A 9007-nucleotide genomic window follows, 5' to 3' on the forward strand; every position below is an offset into this window, starting at 1 on the left:
CTGGCAGCTGTGTCTGTCTGTCAGTCTGTCTGGGGAAGGGAGTAGGAAGCAGCTGACTGGGAAGAGGCCTGATCAAACATTTATCTCTGCTGATTTTGCTATTACTCTAGCTACTGTATCTGTCATTACCACAGTCATTATATCATTACCACAGTCATTATATCATTACCACATTCTGCACAAGTCACCAGTTCTCTTGTTCTCCTTTCTGCTTCCTGTATCTGGCTGATTCACATTGGCTGTTCACACGTTCCTCTCATCCAGTGCCCCTTCCTATCTTTTGTCAAAATATATAAATCTGAAGGATAGCAAGACGGTCACATACTGTGTATGAAAAATGGTCAAGTTCAATCAGAATACATTGCTGTGTTGTTATTTGAAGTTATATAGGATAGCCCCATTTAATACCAAGCAATAAAACCTCATTGAATGTCATGAGTTATAGAATTGTCACGCCCTGGTCTAAGTATTTTGTGTTTTCTTCATGTATTGGGTCAGGCCAGGGTGTGGCATAGAGTTTTTGTATTGTGGTGTGTTTTGTCTTGGGATTTTGGTGTGTATGTATAGTGGGATTGTAGCTTAGTGGGGTGTTCTAGGAGAGTCTATGGCTGTCTGAAGTGGTTCTCAATCAGAGGCAGGTGTTTACCGTTGTCTCTGATTGGGAACCATATTTAGGCAGCCATATTCTTTGGTTGTATTGTGGGTGATTGTCCTGTGTGTATTGATGTCCTTGTTAGAGGTTAGTAGACACTTGTATAGGCTGTTTTCGTTTCTTTATTGTTTTGTAGTGTTAGTGTTTTGTCGTGTTACGTTTGTTTATTAAAGATGAATCGCAATAGACACGCTGCAGTTTGGTCCGACTCTCCTTCACCATTAGAAAGCCGTTACAAGAATGCTGTAATATCCTGTAAAAAAAAAAGGAGTTGACAGATACATAACTCCGTTTTTATTATAGGAAACAGGGCTGGATGGGTCACATTTTCCCTTTCACTTCACAGGGTAATTAATACTTGAAAAAAAACACCAAAACACGTGAGGATGCGTCTGGGATTACACAGCCTTGTGGAGACAAATTGTTTACAGTAGGGAGTGTGGGAGAGGTGGAAGAGGAGGGGGATAAGGGAAAAAGCAGGGGTGGGAGGATGAAGGGAGGAGGATAAGATTTGTGTGTGTGTGTGTGTGTGTCATGTAGTACCTGGCAGATGTTCTTTGGAAGATGAAGATGGGAGAGATTGAAGAACCTAACACAAAATATTTGACTTCATAACAGCAGAATTACTTTGAATTACTTTGTAATGTACAGTGCCTTACAAAAGTATTCATCCCCCTTCGTGTTTCCTATTTTGTTGCATTACAACCTGTAGTTTAAATAGATTTTTATTTGGATTTCACGTAATGGACATACACAAAATATTCCAAATTGCTGAAGTGAAATGAAAAATGACTTGTTTCAAAAAATTCTAAACACTAACAAATGGAAAAGTGGTGCGTGCATATGTATTCACCCCCTTTCCTACGAAGCCCCTAAATAAGATCTGGTGCAACCACTTACCTTCAAATGTCACACAATTAGTAAAATAAAGTCCACCTGTGTGCAATCTAAGTGTCACATGATCTGTCACATGATCTCAGTATATTCAGTGGGGCAAAAAAGTATTTAGTCAGCCACCAATTGTACAAGTTCTCCCACTTAAAGATGAGAGAGGCCTGTAATGTTCATCATAGGTACACTTCAACTATGACAGACAAAATTAGAAAACAAAATCCAGAAAATCACATTGTAGGATTTTTTATTAATTTATTTGCAAATTATGGTGGAAAATAAGTATTTGGTTACCTATAAACAAGCAAGATTTCTGTCTCTCACAGACCTGTAACTTCTTCTTTAAGAGGCTCATCTGTCCTCCACTCGTTACCTGTATTAATGGCACCTGTTTGAACTTGTTATCAGTATAAAAGACACCTGTCCACAACCTCAAACAGTCACACTCCAAACTCCACTATGACCAAAGACAATTGTGATAAATAAAAAACTATAGCAGTTCCATTTAAGGACCAAGAAATTGACAGCTGTGCCATGTAAATTGCAAAATAGCTGGGAAGAGATTTTTGATGTACCAATTCCATGGCACATTTTTTATGAACTGATACACAAAACAACATTTAAATGATTATGCAAAATTCTTGCAACCAATAGAATGTTATATACAGTTGAAGTCGGAAGTTTACAAACACTTAGGTTGGAGTCATTAAAACTCATTTTTCAACCACTCCACAAATGTCTTGTTAACAAACTGCAGTTTTGGCAAGTCGGTTAGGACATCTACTTTGTGCATGACACAAGTCATTTTTCCAACAATTTACAGACAGATTATTTCAGAAGTTTACATACACTAAGTTGACTGTGCCTTTAAACAGCTTGGAAAATTCCAGAAAATTATGTCATGGCTTTAGAAGCTTCTGATAGGCTAATTGACATAATTTGAGTCAATTGGAGGTGTACCTGTGGATTTATTTCAAGGTCTACATTCAAACTCAATATCTCTTTGCTTGACATCATGGGGAAATCAAAATAAATCAGCCAAGACCTCAGAAAAAACATTGTAGACCTCCAAAAGTCTGGTTCATCCTTGGGAGCAATTTCCAAACACCTGAAGGTACCACGTTCATCTGTACAAACAATATACCGCTCAGGAAGGAGACGTGTTCTGTCTGCTAGAGATGAACGTACTTTGGTGTGAAAAGTGCAAATCAATCCCAGAACAACAGCAAAGGACCTTGTGAAGATGCCGGAGGAAACAGGTAAAAAATTATCTACATCCACAGTAAAATGAGTCCTATATCGACATAGCCTGAAAGGCCGCCCAACAAGGAAGAAGCCACTGCAATTTTGCAATCTACAGGTGCTTTTACACCTGCATTGCATGCTGTTTGGGGTTTTAGGCTGGGTTTCTGTACAGCACTTTGAGATATCAGCTGATGTACGAAGGGCTATATAAATAAATTTGATTTGATTTGATTTTGATTTGATTTGCTCCAAAACTGCCATAAAAAAGCCAGACTACGGTTTGCAATTGCACATGGGGACAAAGATTGTACTTTTTGGAGAAATGTCCTCTGGTCTGATGAAACAAAAATAGAACTGTTTGGCCATAATAACCATCGTTATGTTTGGAGGACAATGGGGGATGCTTGCAAGCCGAAGAACACCATCCCAACCGTGGAGCACAGGGGTGGCAGCATCATTTTATGGGGGTGCTTTGCTGCAGGAGGGACTGGTGCACTTCACAAAATATATGGCATCATGAGGAAGGAAAATTATGCGGATATATTGAAGCAACATCTCAAGACATGTCAGGAAGTTAAAGCTTGGTCGCAAATGAGTTTCCACCACCGCCATGCTTCATGGTAGGGATGGTGTTAACCAGGCACAGCTCACACCCGTCTTTCTCCACACAGCGCTTTACATTCAGGCCAAAGAGTTCACTTTGCATTATCGGTCTATATAATCCTTTGCCTTATGCTCTGAGGCGTTCCCATGCCTTTTTGCAAACTCCAGGCATGATGTCATGTGCTAAGGTCTATGTAAACTTCCGACAGGTCCAGGAATTGCTGAAGAATTGCAACATTTACCAAGAACTAACGCTGCAGATAGCAATACTGGTCAATCGAAAAAAGAAAAAAAAGAGTGTGCAAAGCTGTTATCAAGGCAAAATGTAGCTATTTGAAGAATCTGAAACACTTTTTTGGTTACTACATGATTCCATATGTGTTATTTAGTAGTTTTGATGTCTTCACTATTATTCTAAAAAAATATTAAATATTAAAAATAAAGGAAAACCCTTGATATTTTTTTTTTTTCACCTTTATTTAACCAGGTAGGCAAGTTGAGAACAAGTTCTCATTTACAATTGCGACCTGGCCAAGATAAAGCAAAGCAGTTCGACACATACAACAACACAGAGTTACACATGGAGTAAAACAAACATACAGTCAATAATACAGTAGAAAAATAAGTCTATATACGATGTGAGAAAATGAGGTGAGATAAGGGAGGTAAAGGCCAAAAAAAGGCCATGGTGGCGAAGTAAATACAATATAGCAAGTAAAACACTGGAATGGTAGATTTGCAGTGGAAGAATGTGCAAAGTAGAAATAGAAATTATGGGGTGCAAAGGAGCAAAATAAATAAATAAATAAATACAGTAGGGAAAGAGGTAGTTGTTTGGGCTAAATTATAGATGGGCTATGAACAGGTGCAGTAATCTGGTAGCTGCTCTGACAGCTGGTGCTTAAAGCTAGTGAGGGAGATAAGTGTTTCCAGTATCAGAGATTCTTGTAGTTCGTTCCAGTCATTGGCAGCAGAGAACTGGAAGGAGAGGCAGCCAAAGGAAGAATTGGTTTTGGGGGTGACCATAGAGATATCCCTGCTGGAGCACGTGCTACAGGTGGGTGCTGCTATGGTGACCAGCGAGCTGAGATAAGGGGGGACTTTACCTAGCAGGGTCTTGTAGATGACCTGGAGCCAGTGGGTTTGGCGACGAGTATGAAGCGAGGGCCAGCCAACGAGAGGGTACAGGTCGCAGTGGTGGGTAGTATATGGGGCTTCGGTGACAAAACGGATGGCACTGTGATAGACTGCATCCAATTTATTGAGTAGGGTATTGGAGGCTATTTTGTAAATGACATCGCCGAAGTCGATGATCGGTAGGATGGTCAGTTTTAAGAGGGTATGTTTGGCAGCATGAGTGAAGGATGCTTTGTTGCGGCAGGTGCAGGCAGCGATCGGTTGAAGAGCATGCATTTAGTTTTACTTGTATTTAAGAGCAGTTGGAGGTCACGGAAGCAGAGTTGTACGGCATTGAAGCTCGTCTGGAGGTTAGTTAACACAGTGTCCAAAGAAGGGCCAGAAGTATACAGAATGGTGTCGTCTGCGTAGAGGTGGATCAGAGACTCACCAGCAGCAAGAGCGACGTCATTGATGTATACAGAGAAGAGAGTCGGCCCAAGAATTGAAACCTGTGGCACCCCCATAGAGACTGCCAGAGGCCCGGACAACAGGCCCTCTGATTTGACACACTGAACTCAGTCTGAGAAGTAGTTGGTGAACCAGGCGAGGCAAGAAACCAAGGCTATCAAGTCTGCCGATGAGGATGTGGTGATTGACAGAGTCGAAAGCCTTGGCCAGGTCAACGAATACGGCTGCACAATATTGTTTCTTAAGATATCGTTTAGAACCTTGAGCGTGGCTGAGGTGCACCCATGACCAGCTCTGAAACCAGATTGCATAGCAGAGAAGGTGCAGTGCGAATCGAAATGGTCGGTAATCTGTTTGTTGACTTGACTTTCGAAGACCTTAGAAAGGCAGGGTAGGATAGATATAGGTCTGCAGCAGTTTGGGTCAAGAGTGTCCCCCTTTTGAAGAGGGGGATGACCGCAGCTGCTTTCCAATCTTTGGGAATCTCAGACGACACGAAAGAGAGCTTGAACAGGCTAGTAATAGGGGTTGCAACAATTTCAGCAGATGATTTTAGAAAGAAAGGGTCCAGATTGTCTAGCCCGGCTGTTTTGTAGGGGTCCAGATTTTGCAGCTCTTTCAGAACATTAGCTGACTGGATTTGGGAGAAGGAGAAATGGGGAAGGCTTGCGCAAGTTGCTGTTGGGGGTACAGTGCTGTTGACCGGAGCAGGGGTAGCCAGGTGTAAAGCATGGCCAGCCGTAGAAAAATGCTTATTGAAATTCTCAATTATAGTGGATTTATCGATGGTGACAGAGTTTCCTATCCTCAGTGCAGTGGGCAGCTGGGAGGAGGTGTTCTTATTCTCCATGGACTTTACAGTGTCTCAGAACTCTTTTGAGTTGGTGTTGCAGGAAGCAAATTTCTGTTTGAAAAACCTTGCCTTGGCTTTTCTAACTGCCTGTGTATATTGGTTTCTAACTTCCCTGAAAAGTTGCATATCACGGGGCTGTTCGATGCTAATGCAGAACACCGTAGGATGTTTTGTGTTGGTTAAGGGCAGTCAGGTCTGGAGAGAACCAAGGGCTATATCTGTTCCTGGTTCTATATTTTTTGAATGGGGCATGCTTATTTAAGATGGTGAGGAAGGCATTTAAAAAAATAACCAGGCTTCCTCTACTGACGGGATGAGGTCAATATCCTTCCAGGATACCCGGGCCAGGTCGATTAGAAAGGCCTGCTTGCTGAAGTGTTTCAGGGAGCGTTTGACAGTGATGAGTGGAGGTCGCTTGATCGCTGACCCATTACGGTTGCAGGCAATGAGGCAGTGATCGCTAAGATCTTGGTTGAAAACAGCAGAGATGTAAGTTGGTTAGGATGATATCTATGAGGGTGCCCGTGTTTATGGCTTTGGGGTGGTACCTGGTAGGTTCATTGATCATTTGTGTGAGATTGAGGATAACAAGCTTAGATTGTAGAATGGCTGGGGTGTTAAAGCATGTTCCAGTTTAGGTCACCTAGCAGCAAGAGCTCTGAAGATAGATGTAGGGCAATCAGTTCACATATGGTGTCCAGAGCACAGCTGGGGGCCGAGGGTGGTCTATAGCAGGTGGCAACAGTGAGAGACTTGTTTAGTAGGACAGAACTCTGCAGCCTATCTCTGCAGTAGATTGCAACACCACCCCTTTTGGCCGTTCAATCTTGTCTGAAAATGTTGTCGTTAGGGATGGAGATTTCAGAGTTTTTGGTGGTCTTCCTAAGCCAGGATTCAGACACGGCTAGGACATCCGGGTTGGCAGAGTGTGCTAAAGCAGTGAATAAAACAAATTTAGGGAGGAGGCTTCTAATGTTAACATGCATGAAATCAAGGATATTACAGTTGCAGAAGTCATCGAAAGAGAGCGCCTGAGGAATAGGATTGGAGCTAGGCAATGCAGGGCCTGGATTCACCTCTACATCACCAGAGGAACAGAGTAGGAGTAGGATAAGGGTACGGCTAAAAGCTATGAGAATTGGTCGTCTAGGACATCCGGAGCAGAGAGTAAAAGGAGGTTTCTGGGGGCGATAAAATAGCTTCAATGTATAATGTACAGACAAAGGTATGGTAGAATGTGAATACAGTGGAGGTAAACCTAGGCATTGAGTGATGATCATAGGCAACGTTAGTTAGTTAACATTAGCCTTCTACATCTACTGTAGCAACATATTTAACTTCCATCCACTCAGGCCAGAGGCACAATGTATGAATTAATGGTTGGATCAGAATCGTCATTTTAATCATTGGCCAGTACGGAGAATTAAGTAAAACCACATGTCCAAATCCCTATCTCCATTCATGGATAATTTAGGAAAGGGACAATTTAGCAATCTAGCTGGCTAGCCACTGGAATTCAACAACACAACCAGATGCAACAATTCAAGTTGTTTCTGTCAATTACATATGCTCTCAATGCAATTTTATTAGATTGACTCCAAGTCCAAATTGACTTCCCATTACATTTTCTTTTGGTGCGGCAGGATCATTCACAGTTGAGCTCACTCAGTTTAGCTCAATGCTGATTGGCTATTATGTTATACTTTTTTATCAAGGGAGGCCAAAATGCCCCCTGGCTTCTCTTGCATTCAATGCTACGGGCGGAAACAATGTCGTACTCCTTTGGACCAGACAGCGTCAGATAGATGGCGTCAACACATACAGAGACAGGGGGTGATGTTTCGCCTCTTTCAAATTGAAGGACAATTATGAAACACAGAGAGACAAAATATACTTTATTTTATGTTTTTATATTTCTTTCTTGATCAATTTTTAGAGAAAGTCTGGCTTCCCTTAGTATCCATGAATACACGCCACTGCCTGAATGGCAGGGAGCTCGGCCCCGTGATATACTGAGCTGTAGTCACCACCCTCTGTAGCGCCTTGCCGTCTTTATGCTATGAATTTGTCTAGCCACACGGTTCTGGTATTTCACGCTCTATGATTTGACATTTAAATAATGAGACAACGCTAGTTGATCACGTGACATGGGTACTTTGCATATGGTTCTGCGGCTTTTACATCGATGTTGCGCCTTGATAGAATGCAAGCGAGGGCACTCAAGATGTGCGATGGTGCATTTAAAACTACACCTGCTGAGGCTTTACAGGTAGATTCTGCAGAAATGCCACAATCCCTTAGATGAGTTCATCTAGCCCTGGCAGACTGAATGGTAGTACGGTAGATCATCCAACACTGACAGTATTAGAAAACTGCTGGGACTATGAACGACATCAAAATAGGGGTTTTGTCAGAGATTGGGAAAAGGGTTGATAAATATGGACTCGGGGACCTTGTTATAGTGCCATCTGTGGCAATAGGAAATGTGCCACAATGGTTTTATATAAGGCCACATGTTGATCATAGCCTGATGGAAGAAAATAAACAGTGGTGTGAAGAAGCTAATGTAGAAACAATAGTGGATCAGTATATTAGTACTCAGTTTTGTTCTTGCCTTGCAGTGTATACAGATGGTTCAAAGGATCCTATGAATGGGAAAACAGGAGAAGGTGTATTTATTCTTGAGTTCGATGTTAATATATGCAAGAGACTAACAAATGATGTATCAGTATATTCCATGAAGTGGTTGCGATAATTGTTGGATTGCAATGGACATAGGAGGTGCAACCAAGAAGAGTAGTAATATGTTCGGACTCTGTATTAGTTTTGTGTAGTTTAAAATCTGGAAAGTCAGAACGTGAGGCTTTATGGTTAGAAATATTTATGCTGTTGCTGGATTACAAAAGAATGGTAATTGAAATTCAGTTCTGTTGGATTCCTGCTCATAATAGCAAAAAATCATTGAAAAAAACTATTGTGGATATACAGGTACAGTTGGGAAGAGGGGAAATGAAAACATTTATTCTGAAAAATGGGTTAGATTGCTGGCAGAGACAATGGGGTGAAAGTAGTGATGGCAGAAATGTTTATAGTACAAGGAAATCTGTACGGGAGGTAGTGCCATATAATGGGAATAGAAGGGAGGACGTTATGTTGTGTTGGATGAGATTAGGGCA

The sequence above is a fragment of the Oncorhynchus nerka genome, linkage group LG4 (genome assembly GCF_034236695.1).
Source record: "Oncorhynchus nerka isolate Pitt River linkage group LG4, Oner_Uvic_2.0, whole genome shotgun sequence".
NCBI lineage: Eukaryota > Metazoa > Chordata > Actinopteri > Salmoniformes > Salmonidae > Oncorhynchus > Oncorhynchus nerka.